The sequence below is a fragment of the Rhinoderma darwinii genome, chromosome 10 (assembly GCF_050947455.1).
Source record: "Rhinoderma darwinii isolate aRhiDar2 chromosome 10, aRhiDar2.hap1, whole genome shotgun sequence".
NCBI lineage: Eukaryota > Metazoa > Chordata > Amphibia > Anura > Rhinodermatidae > Rhinoderma > Rhinoderma darwinii.
In genome coordinates this window covers 105,420,924-105,436,214 of record NC_134696.1, presented here as the reverse complement: position 1 = coordinate 105,436,214, position 15,291 = coordinate 105,420,924, and the positions used below count along the sequence as shown (strand labels likewise).

At 46.6% G+C, this 15,291-nt stretch overlaps 1 protein-coding gene and 1 long non-coding RNA gene across 3 annotated transcripts in view; one reads left to right on the top strand and one right to left on the bottom strand.

Moving 5' to 3' along the window:
* The window catches only part of IGSF21 (immunoglobin superfamily member 21), a 273,506-nt gene that overhangs the window by 188,186 nt on the left and 70,029 nt on the right, over window positions 1-15,291 (top strand). The gene's annotated exons all lie outside the window — the stretch shown is intronic.
* LOC142662344 (uncharacterized) overlaps window positions 14,212-15,291 on the bottom strand; it is a 528,950-nt gene continuing 527,870 nt past the window's right edge. The window contains exon 7 of the long non-coding RNA XR_012850909.1: window positions 14,212-14,312. This is a non-coding gene — a long non-coding RNA (uncharacterized LOC142662344). The remainder of the gene's footprint in view (window positions 14,313-15,291) is intronic.

Here is a 15,291-nt window from a genome sequence, read left to right as displayed (position 1 = left end):
TTCACTTTAAACATTTTATTGTCAAATGTATTTTTTTTTATTGACTTTGTTCAAATTTTATGTGACATTTTCCAATCTGGACATCTTTTTAATATTCTCAAAAATGTAGAACAAATGACAATTGCAAGATGGGTAGAAATGAAGTAAAGTCGGTCTAGTCCTATTCAAGTCTGATTTATAAGATGCTGCAGATTTTATTTCACTTTTTAAAGTTTTACTTTTTTTATTTGACTTTCCTGTGTAAGATGATGACCGGCGTAATGTGCTTTATATCTCCACCAACCTCTAGTGTCTGTCTCTGTATAATCCTCCTACTCCACTAAAATAATTCTCCAGTATTTTATATTGTGCCCCCCAGCCCCAGGAGTAAAGCTTCTTGCGTTGGGCCGCACTGCATCAGATACACAATGACTATACGCAGGGCCGGCTCCAGGTTTATGTGGGCTCTTGGGCGACACAGACTTAGGCCTCATTCACACGGCAGGGTTTCCCGGCCGGGTGCCGGCCGTTCATAAATCGGCCGGCACCCGGCTGCATTAGGAATAATAGACCCCTAATGGGGCTATTCACACGACCGATTTTTTGACGGCCGGGAAAACCGGCCGTCAAAAAATAGGACATGCTCTATCTTCGCCCGGGTACCCGGCCGCCCGGCTCCCATAGAAGTCTATGGGGCCGGGTAATACACGGCCATCACCGGGATGTGTCCCGAGTGATGGCCGGGTTTTCCGTCGCTTGCGCTCTATCTCCTCCTCACAGCGCAGAGTGCATGTGAGGAGGAGGAGTTGATGCCATTCTGACGAATGGCATCGCTGTGCACTGTGTGGCAAGGCCGGGGTGTACAGCAGGTGGAGGGAGCTGGCTCCCTTCCCCTGCTTGTTTTAAAAGCACCCTGGCCCGGCGACACCTTCGATGGCGCCGCTAGCAGCTGCAGCTGCTGCTGCTGCGGCTGCTACTACTGTAGCGACGCCACTATAGCAGAGCGGGGAGGTATCTCCCCGCTCTGCTATGTGCTAGCCGCACTTTAGCTCCTTGAAGGAGCGGAATCCCCGTGTGTTCGGGGATTCCGCTCCTGGACAGAGCGCTTGATGTCTCTGTCCATATCTGGGCAGTGACATCAGGGGAAACTCCTGAAGCGGAATCCCCGAACACATGGGGATTCCCCTTCAGGAGTTGCCGCTGATGTCACTGTCCGGATCTGCCCGGCCCGGCACGGATGCAAAACTTAATGCAAACCGGCCGGGCAAAATGGCCGATTTTACCGGCCGACACTCGGGCTCGGGAACGACCCGGTCGTGTGAATCCCGCCTTAGCGGGGGAACTCACGGCGGCAGTAAAATGGCAGAAAACATTACTTTGTGCCTCCATATAGACGTTAGGCCCCCAGTTTGTACCCCCATAAATTTAGTGCCCTCTGTAGATAGTGCCACACAGCCCCCCTCCCAGGTAGTGCCACGCAGCTCCCCTCCCAGGTAGTGCCACATGGGCCCTCTCCCAGGTAGTGCCACACAGTCCCCCCCCTCCCAGGTAGTGCCACACAGCCCCCCTGCCTGGTAGTGCCACACAACTAGCACTCTGCCTTGGGACCAGGGGCTTATCTAAAGGCTCATGGGCCCTCTTTGGCCCCCTCCCCAACACCAACAGACCCCTTTGCACGCCTATGCCGAGCTGCATTGCCCGACAGACCGCATGAATGCCCCCCATAGCTGCCCCACAGTATAATGCCACTCATAGCTGCCCCCACACAGTATAATGCCTCCCATAGCTGCCCCCACAGTATAATGCCCCATAGCTGCCCTCACAGTATAATGCCCCATAGCTGTCCCCACAGTATATTGCCACATACAGTATAATGCCCCCTTACAGTATGCCCCCCATAGCTGCCCCATACACTATAATGCCCCATACACTATAATGCCCTATACAGTATAATGCCCCCCATAGTTGTCCCATACAGTATAATGCCCCTCATACAGTATAATGCCCCCATAGCTGCCCCATACAGTATAATGGCCCCCATAGCGACCCCATACAGTATAATGCCCCCCATAGCTGTCCCATACAGTATAATGCCCCCATACAGTATAATACCCCCCTTAGCTGTCCCATACAGTATAATGCCCCCCTTAGCTGTCCCATACAGTATAATGCCCCCTCAGCAGCTACCATATGAGCCCCCCCTCCCATACCCAGTATAATGCCCCCATATGTATGTACCTAATAGAAAAATAATAACATAATTACTTACCTATCCCCATTCCCACGACTGTTGGAGGAGATCCTTTTCCTGCTCTGCACTGTGCTGTGAGTTACTCGGCGCAGACAGGCGCGATGACGTCAATACATCGCGCCTGCCAGCGCCGAGCCGCTCGTGGTACAGTGAATGTTGGAGCAAGGCTCCAGCATTGGACACAACTGATTATGCGTCCTGTGGATGCAGATTCAGTTGGAGGTGGGACCACTGCGGTCAGTGGTGTGTGGCAACGGGGTTGGGGCAGTTGCAACCCTATAGCTACGCCACTGCCTGGGAGAATGCTCTTGACATCACTGTCCATATATGGACAGTGATGTCAGCGGTGTTCTCAGAGACAGTGTCCCGGAGCAGAGCCGCTTCTAGTGCTCTGCCTGGGACTCCTTCTCTCCTCCTTACGTCACTGTCCATATATGGGCAGTGATGCCGTGACGATGGCAGCGTCAGCACCTATCGGTCGAGAGACCCCCCCTAAGTGTAGTGGGCCTTGGCAATTGCCCGGGTTCGCCAGATGCGGACACCGGCCCAGACTATACATAAAAAACATACCGCTTACTGCCAGGACAAAGGCCCACTGACACTTGGGGTACAGAATAATGACACTGACACTTGGGGTACAGAATAATGACGCTGACACTCGAGGTACAGGATAATGACACACTGACACTTGGGGTACAGGATGATACACTGACACTTGGGTTACAGGATAATGATACACTGACACTTGGGGTACAGGATAATGACACTGACACTTGGGGTACAGGATAATGACACGCTGACACTTGGGTTACAGGATAATGATACTGACACTTGGGGTACAGGATAATGACACTCTGACACTTCGGGGGCATGGCGCGCTGGATCAGTCAGACATAAGGTGATGTACATATAATTGCTGGGTGAGGCTTTGCTCAGAGTGCAGGAAGGTGAATCTTCCTCTATTAGAATGAATGGTCGTATAAAGAGGATGATCTTTGCCGGCTCCATTTCCATTAATATTGCATAGATTGTAATATATTTAAATCGGAGCCACCTCAAGCAGCGGAAAATGAAAATGAGGTAAAGCATTGTTATCAAATTGAGAGTAAATCTATAACTGGCAGAGAGCGGGTGATGATTATTCCTTGTAATTGTAACATTTAATGTGTGTCAGGCGGCCGGGACGCAGTAAACGTGTGGACAGACAATGAATCCCGGCATTAGAGAGTAACCTTTATAAATCTGCTATTTAAATGACAAGATCGTGATGAACTCTCAATTAGTCAGGAGTGGGGAAGAGACCTGTGCGGAGGAGACGGTGTCAAATCTCCTCCCGTCCAACATTGTCCTTAATTATTCTCTATTATTTGTTTTTATGAGATCTTCTCACTTTACGGCACTGTCCCTGCGTCCTTCAGCTGACACCCACAAATGTGCTGACCGTTTTATAGCCCCACAGATGTCCTGGGATAAAGCTGAGCAGCGCAGGGTTCACGGCTATATCCGGCACACAGGAACAACGCAGACAACCTAAGAGTGAACCATAAGGGAACATAGCACCCAAAAAGGAATAATATGCAAAAATTATGCAAAAAAAATAGAAAATCTTTATTAGGTACAATATACAATAACATAATACAGAGTAAAAGGATGGACCATACAAAGAGACAGAAACCGTAATGTTAGATGTAAAAAAAACAGGCGGCCTAGAGAGACAACCAACCACCAGTGGCCAGGAAGCACCCAAATAACCCACAACAATGAGAACATATAAGGTGACATGCCCACGTATGAAGATTTGTATATATATATGGTAGTGCCAACTGAGGATTTAATAAATAATAAGTGGCATAAAAAAAATATGCTGGAATCCGGATATAAATAAAATGGAAAACCAAAAATACAGACTGAGAAGCCACGATAATATACTGGAAAAATACAACAGAATAGAAGTTAGTCCGTACCCCGAGACATGTGGGGAGTGGGACCGGCAACATCAGGTGCTGGCAGAAAGACAAGCGCGTTTCGCCCTAAAGACCAGCTTCGTCAGGAGGCCACAGGAACTGAAGGAAAGTATCTAGATAATCCCCTGTAATGTAACCCCCGTTTTTCACAGCCGATTTGCACCCATGCGGGACCCATTTTCACGGATCCCTCATAGACTCATAGTCTATTGAGGGATCTGCGAAAACTGATAAAAATAGGACATGTTCTATATTTTCACGGGCCGTGTGAATAGCCCCATAGAAATACATGCAGCCGTGTGACGGCCAATACAAAACGACCCGTCACGCGGACGTTGGTTTGAATTAAGCCCTAAAGGTGGTCATATTGGTTGACACCCAGGTTTCATAGAAACAGGATGATATTGATATATATTTATTGGGATTATATCTAATATTGTGAGAGATGAGGCCGACACCAGAGGGGTACTGACTGACTGACGGACGAGATTTAGCTTTAAATAACTTTAATCATTGTATATAATGAACATTGTGTAGCTTTTTAATATACATTGTGTCTCATCACCAAGATCTATGCTTGCTGTCATTGCATGGGAACATCATTGTTTATATTCAAAGACTGTAGGGCCTGATAGAAATCTAATACTTTTCACAGCTGAGGGTTTGCTACAATTGTATTCAGTGTACACAGTCCTCTAAGCTAAACTGCCTGGACTTCAACACTGATACATTTTCCCTGCTCAGATACATTGTAACAAACCATCAGGACAGGTGGGAGATTTGTGCTGCTTCTTTATGTATTTCACACGATTGCTTAGGCTGGATACAATTGTAACAAAACCTCAGCTGTGAGAAGCAAGCTTGGACAATGCCTTTAGTGATGACTTCAACAGCAGGATCATTCTACATATGGCTCTGGTATGATCTTTGCTGGGCTGATGCTCTCCAGGGTGCTGGATCCATGGTGGCGGCGGCGGTCTTCCTACGGGACGTGCTTCACGATGCCTTCAGGTTGCATTAGGTAATGATGCATTTTTATGGTTCTGCTGTGAGTGCTGGCGTCTCTTCCTCCCAGGCGTCCTTGGTAGAAATTTCCCAATTGTAATGAGGTTTGAATGCAGATCAGGCCGTTTGGTCTCATTCGTTTACAAACCATTAAGGTTAATGTGCTTCTTGTTTAAAGAAAGTGTTGAATTAATAGAGAGCACTCCAGAAGAGCCGCCGTCCCAAGATCATCCCATCTTCAGCCGCAGAGCTGTATAGTGCGCCGGATGACCGTTTATTATACACATGGCAGAATAGGGAGGTCCTAAAACACACGACTTGTGATCAGCCCGCACTAAGAATGGTGGAAGTACAAGTCCCAGCATACACTCCCCTCTCTACAGCTCATGTAAGCTTCCCACAATGTCTCCTAGGGCTCTCCTCATGGTGGCAGGACGTTTATACTGCTAGATGTCTGATGGCTGTTCATACAGGATCTGTTATTGATACAATGTAGAATACAGATGAAGCAGAGTTTGGTTTACACTCTTGCTATCATCGTGTCAGTGTTACAATACAGGCCCTTTCACATGGCCAATGATCGGGCAAACGTACGATCATATGATCGCTTATTCCTGATCATTGCCATGTGTAAACAACTATCAGCCGATGAAGGCAAATTGGTTCATCAGCTCGTTCATGCAGTCCTATGTTTATCTGGATAACATAGCAAGATTACCATGATTTGGTTTCCAAATGACAAACTCAGTTCTGCTACATCAGTACACAGACAAAGCATCACCCTCCCATCCTCCTCCTCATTGGGCAGTAATGTAGTTTACTGACTGAGCTTGTTACCTCCGCTTTGTATAGTGAGATTGAGTTTAGTCACGGGAAGACGTAGGAGGGCGGGGAACCAATATTATGGTGAACAAATAGTTAAATAACATCACTTTCTGGAATAAATCGCTTCACTTCACAGAGAGAAACAGAAATGTGAACAGAAATTCCCAATTATAAGAAGAACCTTAAAAATCATTGATAGGAAAATGGAAATTATAATGAAATTCAGTAACATTACATGATGGTGGGTGTAGTGCTGTGTGGTACTCTGAGGCAGTATCGCTCGTGACATGATTAGATACATGGATCAGCAAACAGTATCACACATAATAGGATTAGATACACATTTCAGAAGACAGTATAACCCATGATAGGATTAGATACAGAAGCTCAGCAGACAGTATCACACATAATAGGATTAGATACACTCTTCAGCAAACCGTACCAAACATGACCGGCTTAGATACAGCGGATCAGCAGTCATTATCACACATCAAATTTTAAAAAGGTGATTACTATAGACTGGTAGCAACCAATGACAAAACACGGTGCAAATGCTAAATGGAGATTTAATTCTACTTTGGGTAATTATACTGCAAAATTCAATAGGTAACAAATTGAAACAACTAAAATTAAACCCCACATGGTTCACACCTACCGTAAAGCAAATAACAAAAAAGGGCATTTAAAAAATATATATCTGAGGGTACAGCTTTAGCTTTTACAAATTACAAAAACCTTAATAAAATCTGTAAAAATACAAAATGAACGTCAGGAGTCAAAGAAAGCAAAACAAAAACAATGGTCAGAACATGTAGGACCCCTAAACAGTGGTAATGGGGAGTTGGCCACTGGGGATCAAGAGAAGGCAGAGTTACTAAATGGGTTCTTTAACAACAGAAGAAAGAGCATATGATTGAGGTGCGGCCGGTGCTGAGAAGCTGATGTTAGGTGGTGCCAGTGCTGAGAAGCTGATGTAGATGGTGACATTGCTGAGAAGCTGATGTTAGGTGGTGACAGTGCTGAGAAGCTGATGTTAGGTGGTGCCAGTGCTGAGAAGCTGATGTTAGGTGGTGCCAGCTCTGAGAAGCTGATGTTAGGTGGTGACAGTGCTGAGAAGCTGACGTTAGGTGGTGACAGTGCTGAGAAGCTGATGTAGGTGGTGCGAGCTCTGAGAAGCTGACTTTAGGTGGTGCCAGCTCTATATATACAACAGAAGAAAGAGTATATGATTGAGGTGAGGCCGATGCTGAGAAGCTGATGTTAGGTGGTGCGAGCTCTGAAAAGCTGATAGGTGGTGACAGTGCTGAGAAGCTGATGTAGGTGGTGCCGGCTCTGAGAAGCTGATGTTAGGTGGTTCCGGCTCTGAGAAGCTGATGTTAGGTGGTGACAGTGCTGAGAAGCTGATAGGTGGTGACAGTGCTGAGAAGCTGATGTTAGGTGGTGCCAGCTCTGAGAAGCTGATGTTAGGTGGTTCCGGCTCTGAGAAGCTGATGTACGTGGTGCCAGCTCTAAGAAGCTGATGTAGGTGGTGCCGCCTCTGAGAAGCTGATGTTAGGTGGTCCCAGCTCTGAGAAGCTGATGCAGATGGTGCCAGCTCTGAGAAGCTGATGTTAGGTGGTGACAGTGCTGAGAAGCTGATGTAGATGGTGACAATGCTGAGAAACTGATGTTAGGTGGTGACAGTGCTGATGTTAGGTGGTGACAGTGCTGAAAAGCTGATGTAGGTGGTGCCGGCTCTGAGAAGCTGTTGTTAGGTGTTGACAGTGCTGAGAAGCTGATGTAGGTGGTGCCGGCTCTGAGAAGCTGTTGTTAGGTGGTGACAGTGCTGAGAAGCTGATGTACGTGGTGCCAGCTCTAAGAAGCTGATGTAGGTGGTGCCACCTCTGAGAAGCTGATGTTAGGTGGTCCCAGCTCTGAGAAGCTGATGCAGATGGTGCCCGCTCTGAGAAGCTGATGTTAGGTGGTGACAGTGCTGAGAAGCTGGTGACAATGCTGAGAAGCTGATGTTAGGTGGTGACAGTGCTGAGAAGCTGACGTTAGGTGGTGACAGTGCTGAGAAGCTGATGTAGATGGTGACAATGCTGAGAAGCTGATGTTAGGTGGTGACAGTGCTGAGAAGCTGATGTTAGGTGGTGCTAGCTCTGAGAAGCTGATGTTAGGTGGTGACAGTGCTGAGAAGCTGACGTTAGGTGGTGACAGTGCTGAGAAGCTGATGTAGGTGGTGCCAGCTCTATATATACAACAGAAGAAAGAGTATATGATTGTGGTGAGGCCGATGCTGAGAAGCTGATGTTAGGTGGTGCGAGCTCTGAGAAGCTGATAGGTGGTGACAGTGCTGAGAAGCTGATGTAGGTGGTGCCAGCTCTGAGAAGCTGTTGTTAGGTGGTGACAGTGCTGAGAAGCTGATATGTGGTGACAGTGCTGAGAAGCTGATGTTAGGTGGTGTCAGTGCAGAGAAGCTGATGTTAGGTGGTGACACTGCTGAGAAGCTGATGTAGATGGTGACAGTGCTGAGAAGCTGATGTTAGGTGGTGACAGTGCTGAAAAGCTGATGTAGGTGGTGCCGGCTCTGAGAAGCTGTTGTTAGGTGGTGACAGTGCTGAGAAGCTGATGTACGTGGTGCCAGCTCTAAGAAGCTGATGTAGGTGGTGCCACCTCTGAGAAGCTGATGTTAGGTGGTCCCAGCTCTGAGAAGCTGATGCAGATGGTGCCAGCTCTGAGAAGCTGATGTTAGGTGGTGACAGTGCTGAGAAGCTGATGTAGATGGTGACAATGCTGAGAAACTGATGTTAGGTGGTGACAGTGCTGAGAAGCTGATGTTAGGTGGCCCCAGCTCTGAGAAGCTGATGCAGATGGTGCCAGCTCTGAGAAGCTGATGTTAGGTGGTGACAGTGCTCAGAAGCTGATGTAGATGGTGACAATGCTGAGAAGCTGATGTTAGGTGGTGACAGTGCTGAGAAGCTGATGTTAGGTGGTGACAGTGCTGAGAAGCTGATGTTAGGTGGTCCCAGCTCTGAGAAGCTGTTGTTAGGTGGTGACAGTGCTGAGAAGCTGATGTAGATGGTGACAATGCTGAGAAGCTGATGTTAGGTGGTGTCAGTGCAGAGAAGCTGATGTTAGGTGGTGACACTGCTGAGAAGCTGATGTAGATGGTGACAGTGCTGAGAAGCTGATGTTAGGTGGTGACAGTGCTGAAAAGCTGATGTAGGTGGTGCCGGCTCTGAGAAGCTGTTGTTAGGTGGTGACAGTGCTGAGAAGCTGATGTACGTGGTGCCAGCTCTAAGAAGCTGATGTAGGTGGTGCCACCTCTGAGAAGCTGATGTTAGGTGGTCCCAGCTCTGAGAAGCTGATGCAGATGGTGCCAGCTCTGAGAAGCTGATGTTAGGTGGTGACAGTGCTGAGAAGCTGATGTAGATGGTGACAATGCTGAGAAACTGATGTTAGGTGGTGACAGTGCTGAGAAGCTGATGTTAGGTGGCCCCAGCTCTGAGAAGCTGATGCAGATGGTGCCAGCTCTGAGAAGCTGATGTTAGGTGGTGACAGTGCTCAGAAGCTGATGTAGATGGTGACAATGCTGAGAAGCTGATGTTAGGTGGTGACAGTGCTGAGAAGCTGATGTTAGGTGGTGACAGTGCTGAGAAGCTGATGTTAGGTGGTCCCAGCTCTGAGAAGCTGTTGTTAGGTGGTGACAGTGCTGAGAAGCTGATGTAGATGGTGACAATGCTGAGAAGCTGATGTTAGGTGGTAACAGTGCTGAGAAGCTGATGTTAGGTGGTGACAGTGCTGAGAAGCTGATGTAGATGGTGACAATGCTGAGAAGCTGATGTTAGGTGGTAACAGTGCTGAGAAGCTGATGTTAGGTGGTGACAGTGCTGAGAAGCTGATGTTAGGTGGTCCCAGCTCTGAGAAGCTGTTGTTAGGTGGTGACAGTGCTGAGAAGCTGATGTAGATGGTGACAATGCTGAGAAGCTGATGTTAGGTGGTAACAGTGCTGAGAAGCTGATGTTAGGTGGTGACAGTGCTGAGAAGCTGATGTTAGGTGGTCCCAGCTCTGAGAAGCTGTTGTTAGGTGGTGACAGTGCTGAGAAGCTGATGTAGATGGTGACAATGCTGAGAAGCTGATGTTAGGTGGTAACAGTGCTGAGAAGCTGATGTTAGGTGGTGACAGTGCTGAGAAGCTGATGTTAGGTGGTCCCAGCTCTGAGAAGCTGATGTAGGTGGTGACAGTGCTGCTAATATATCAATTAAAATACTAAATTGGCTGAATGTAGATATGGTCCAAGCAAAGTTAAATCAAGGCTGATATGGACAAGACTCCGGGACCAGATAGGTTCTTTTTTTTTGTAAATTCTTTCTTTATTTGCTTTTTCAAACAAGGAACATATCAAGCAAGGGAACAAAAAAGAAAAACGGGTGGAAGGGACAAGGGCACATAGACCCAAGATATTGCATCAAACAATTTACAAAATCATATATGCGACATTAGGGACAGAGGAGGGGTAAGGGCTGGGGAGAGAAAGGAAAAGGGGGGGTGGAGGAGGGGGGAACACATCCATGACCCATGAATACAATTCAAAAACGTCTGAAATTTCAGCTGGCCATGGGACCAGATAGGTTCTTAAATATATATATATATATATAAGTGATTGGTATAATGCCAAGGGACTAGCCCAGGTCAAATATGGTGCCCATTTTCAAAAAGGGCTCTTGGTCTTCTCCCTGTAATAATAGACCAATAAACTTAAAGGACACCTTTTGAGGGCATTTTTTAAAATAGATTAGTCAGTGTAATTAGTGTATCTTTGTAAATAGTTTTTATTAAAAATGTATTTAACTTTTGTAGATACAGCTGTTCTCTATAGAGAATACAGAACAGCTGTATCACTAGTTTTACACTGAATCCATCAGTCCCGCGGACCTGGCGGGTTTCAGGTACGGCGGGTTTTGCGTGTCTGTGACAAGCAGGATCCACAGGAAACGATCACGTATAAGTTCATAACTTAGATGTGATCGATTACAGGTGGATCGATGCCCCTCATAGACGGTAGAGAAAGTAGAGTTTGTGATTGGATTGAAAATTGGCTCAAGGACTTTATCCAGAGGGTTGTGGTCAATGATTCCTACTCTGAATGGTTCCCCGGTTATAAGTGGTGACCCCAGGGTTCAGTGCTGGGACCACTATTATTGAATTTATTTATCAAACCTATAGAGGAGAGGGGCTATAAAGGTTTTTCGGAGAGATAAAATTGATGGCCTAACCTCAGGATATACCATCAATATCTGGTCGGTGGGGGGCCTGACTGTCTGCACCCCAGGTGATCAGCTTTTTGGAAGGGGCCGCGACGCTCATCCTCTTCATAGTCACGCTGCTCAATGCTGTCAAACGACAACACACTTTTAGCGGTGGTTCCCTGTATTTCAGCCTTGTGGATGAAAACTGTAATGGTGTGAACCACCGCTACGAAGTGTGTCAGCATTTGACAGCATTGAGCAGTAAAAGGAATGAAAATGAAGCAGCACGAGCGCCGCAGCTTCATTAAACAGCTGATCCCCGGGCTGCCAAGAGTTGGACCACCACTGATCAGATATTGATATCCTATCCTGAGGTTAGGCCCTCAATTTTATCTCTCCGGAAACCCATTTAAAGGGGTTATGTGGTGACCAAAAATGATTAGCCGTGTACTCCCTGCAGTATGTGACACACTCGCTAATATACGACCCTCGTCGTGCTGATTATGAGATTTTCATAGCGCTGGCGGGTGGACCGGAAGTCTAGTTGCGCAGTCCTCGTTGACGATACGACTCTTAGTCATGTGACCGGCCCCGCTGTATTCTATGTATAAGCAGTAGCACATCGATTATATAGAGTACAGCGGGGCCGGTCACATGACTAAGAGTCGTATTGTCATCAAAGACGACTGTGCAACTAGACTTCCGGTCCCCCGCCAGCGTTATGAAAATCTCATAATCAGTGCGACGGGGGACCACAATGTATATTAGTGACTGCAGAGACTACCCTCATAATCATTTTTGGTCCCCGCATATCCCCTTTAATAGCACTTTTTCTAGTTTTGCAGGGAAACACCCAACATTCTAGAAAGTTGTAGAATTTCTCATTGTACGATGATTGAACTTTATTTCTATATATATGATATTACAGGACAGGCAAAGTCCGATTCTACCATATCACTAATTAGTTCCTGATAATTTTTATGTTGAGTTCTGTCAGAATGTCCTGGAAGTCGTCTGTAATCCCACCGGTACATTGTGACGCTCCTCCGCTCTATGGAAGCTCTGGTGAATATCTAAAGGAGCCGTCACATTGCGCTGTCACCGCGCCGCTTTCTTCTATTTGACTCAAGCGCAGACAAGCCCTTAATTGCCTGAGTTAGGCTGCGACCGTCTCCCGGACAGATAGTTAGGCCTTTCTACCTGCAGACAGCTTGACGCTGAGCCTCCCGCTGATCTAAATGCATGCCGACATTATTTAGGGCATAAAACTCCAAGTCCTGTTTCCTGATACGCTGTCATTCTCCGGAGCTTACAGAAGGGGAGCTGACATTTTTGGGATGTGAGGCTGTGAATAACAGGTCAGGCATCGCTTTCTTCTTGCCCCTTGGAGCAGGAGGATAAAGCAGAGTCGGTTGGAGGTGACACAAGGACGTCTGCCGTCAGGAAGGTGAAACTTTGCCCCTGCTTTGCCCACCGCCGCCTTTCCATCAGGCACAAATAATTCATCAGTACAGTTAAGAAGCTGAACACGGCAATGTTTGATGAAATATTTAAGGCTTCTCCTTAGCAAGGAAGGGTCTGTTTAACAAAATGATGGCCCGTGATTTGTTATAGGGAGAGAACACAAAGGCCGCAGCGAGAGAAGCCGCTAACAAAAAGATGTTCAACAAGGTTGAAGTAGATGAGGAGTGAAAGAGGAGCAGATCAGTGCAGAATGATGACAGCGGGGGTGGGAGCCATATAAAAAGACGTTTCCTTCCACCCGTATAAGCAGCCTGACAGGTGATCTGCTGACGTGTCCGTAGTGCAGCGGTTACTGCCAAGGACGGGACCAGAAACAAAAAAACAGTGTTTATAAACTCCTGTGGAACCGGCCGCAGCCGACCGGCAGCATTCACAGGCTCCTTGATGTATAAAAGCTAGGCTGGGCCTTGTAGTCCCAATAAAGCCTCTCCATAATAGTTCCACAACACTTAGGCAAAGTGAGCTTATTGGTTCACCAAGCTGGCGTGTTTCTTCCACAGCAGCCTTAAAATGCTGGGTGTTGTAGTATTACATCTACTTTACATTTAGCATGATAAGCCTTGTAATTCTACAAATGCTTAGCCATGATGAAACTAGCAAGTTAAGGCCTAGACATGATAAGCAATGGCGTAGCTATAGGGGTCGCAATCGCAACTAGGCCCCTGCACCACATCTATTCAGGTACTACAGTAACTGGGGCCTATGTAATACACTACACGGGCCCCTGTTACTATAGTAACGGTATACTTACCCCCCTCGTGTCCGGACACAGCGCTGGTCCCGACGTCTTGCAGAGTCATGACTTCACAACGTCATGACACTGTATGGAGTTAGAACCTGTGATGCGCCCAGAGCCAAATAGGGGTAAGTATAAGAATACCCTTTCTGCTGGTCCCTGTATCTAAGCCTACCGTGTGGTAAGCTTAGATACAGGGCCCAGCAGACCGTATCACACATGGTGTCTGCTGGGCCGTGTATCTAAGCCTAACATGTGTGATACTGTCTGATACATGTGTGATACTGTCTGATACATGTGTGATACTGTCTTTGTTGTATCTGGCTGGCTATGAAAAATGAGGGACCCCACGTTGGTTTTTTGAAAAAAAAATAATTAATTGAAAAAACGATGTGGGGTCCCCCCATTTTTCATAACCAGCCAGATTCAACATAGCAGCAGCAGACAAACATTACCAGGGTGGGAAAGGACACTGTTTTCAGCTCTTCCCAGTCTAATAACACCAGCCTGCAGACGCCCGGTGCCCGACCATCACTACAGATGTGTGTGTACTGTGGTAATAATGGGGGTTAGTGTTTGTCTCTTCACCCGCTGACACTAAGCCTCGCCTTCGTAATGGATGTGGTCAATCAACCGGCGGCCATTACTAAGGCGGTAGTAATAAAGTTGACAAAAAATACAGACATAGAATTTTTTTTTTATTGAAATAAAAAACCCCACTCAACCCTCTTTACTCATTTTATTGAGAATAAAAAAAAATGGCGTCCTCGAATCAGATGTAGTCCAACAACCGAACCTGTAAAAAAATACAAACACAAAAAAATCAATTAATAACACATATAAAAGCAAATCAATTATTATACTTTCCTTCCCTGGGTCAGCGAGGTACGCGGTTTACGTAACTTCGGGAGTTATAAGGGGCGTTAGCTAGGACAACATCAACTCTAAATACAGCCCTGCCTGTATCTAAGCCTATCACATGTGACACAGTCAACTGAGCTGCTGTATCTAATCCTATCATCTGCTGAGCTGCTATATCTAATCTTATCCATAGCTATAGATATTCTGTCTCTGATATCGATACACATATATATATATATATATATGTAAACACACAGGCATTTTGGGGGACGATGACATATGTAATGGGGCTATGGCCCCTGATGTTTTAAGACCTTAGTCACGCTCCTGGCTGCTTGTGCTGTGTTGTTGGGTCACTTAGAAAACCCAGCGATGCAGCTGAAAGTTGCGGGCCATCGGCCATGAAAAGAAGTTGGGGGGCCCCAAGAAGGACTTTTGCATCGGGCCCATGAGCTTTTAGCTGCGCCCCTGATGATAAGCCTTGTTCTATGAGAATACAAGTCATATTGTGCCACTGTAACTTCAGTTGTACAAACCTACTGAAATGATGGACTACATCTTTGCATTGCTGTATCCACGTGCGGGATGCTGGTGGTTGTAGTTCCAGGTTGGAGACCTCTGCTGTGGCTTCTGGTTCCACAACATTGTGGACAGTTTGCAGGGTCTTGCAGTTTTTCAGTGGTCAGGATGATTTTAAACCTTTGTTGGCACGTGGCCCTCGGCCTGCTGATACCTGTAGTTCTACATTAATTGTTAATTCTTCTTCTACATCTCATGGTTTCTAGGTCAGCAGCAGCGATCGGCCCATCTCTGTGTTTGTGCAGAGCTCATCAGGGAGATAAATTACTCACACTAAATTACAATTTATATCTGTTTATTAAGTGACTTGCAGGAGTTTAATCGGAGGCCTTGTA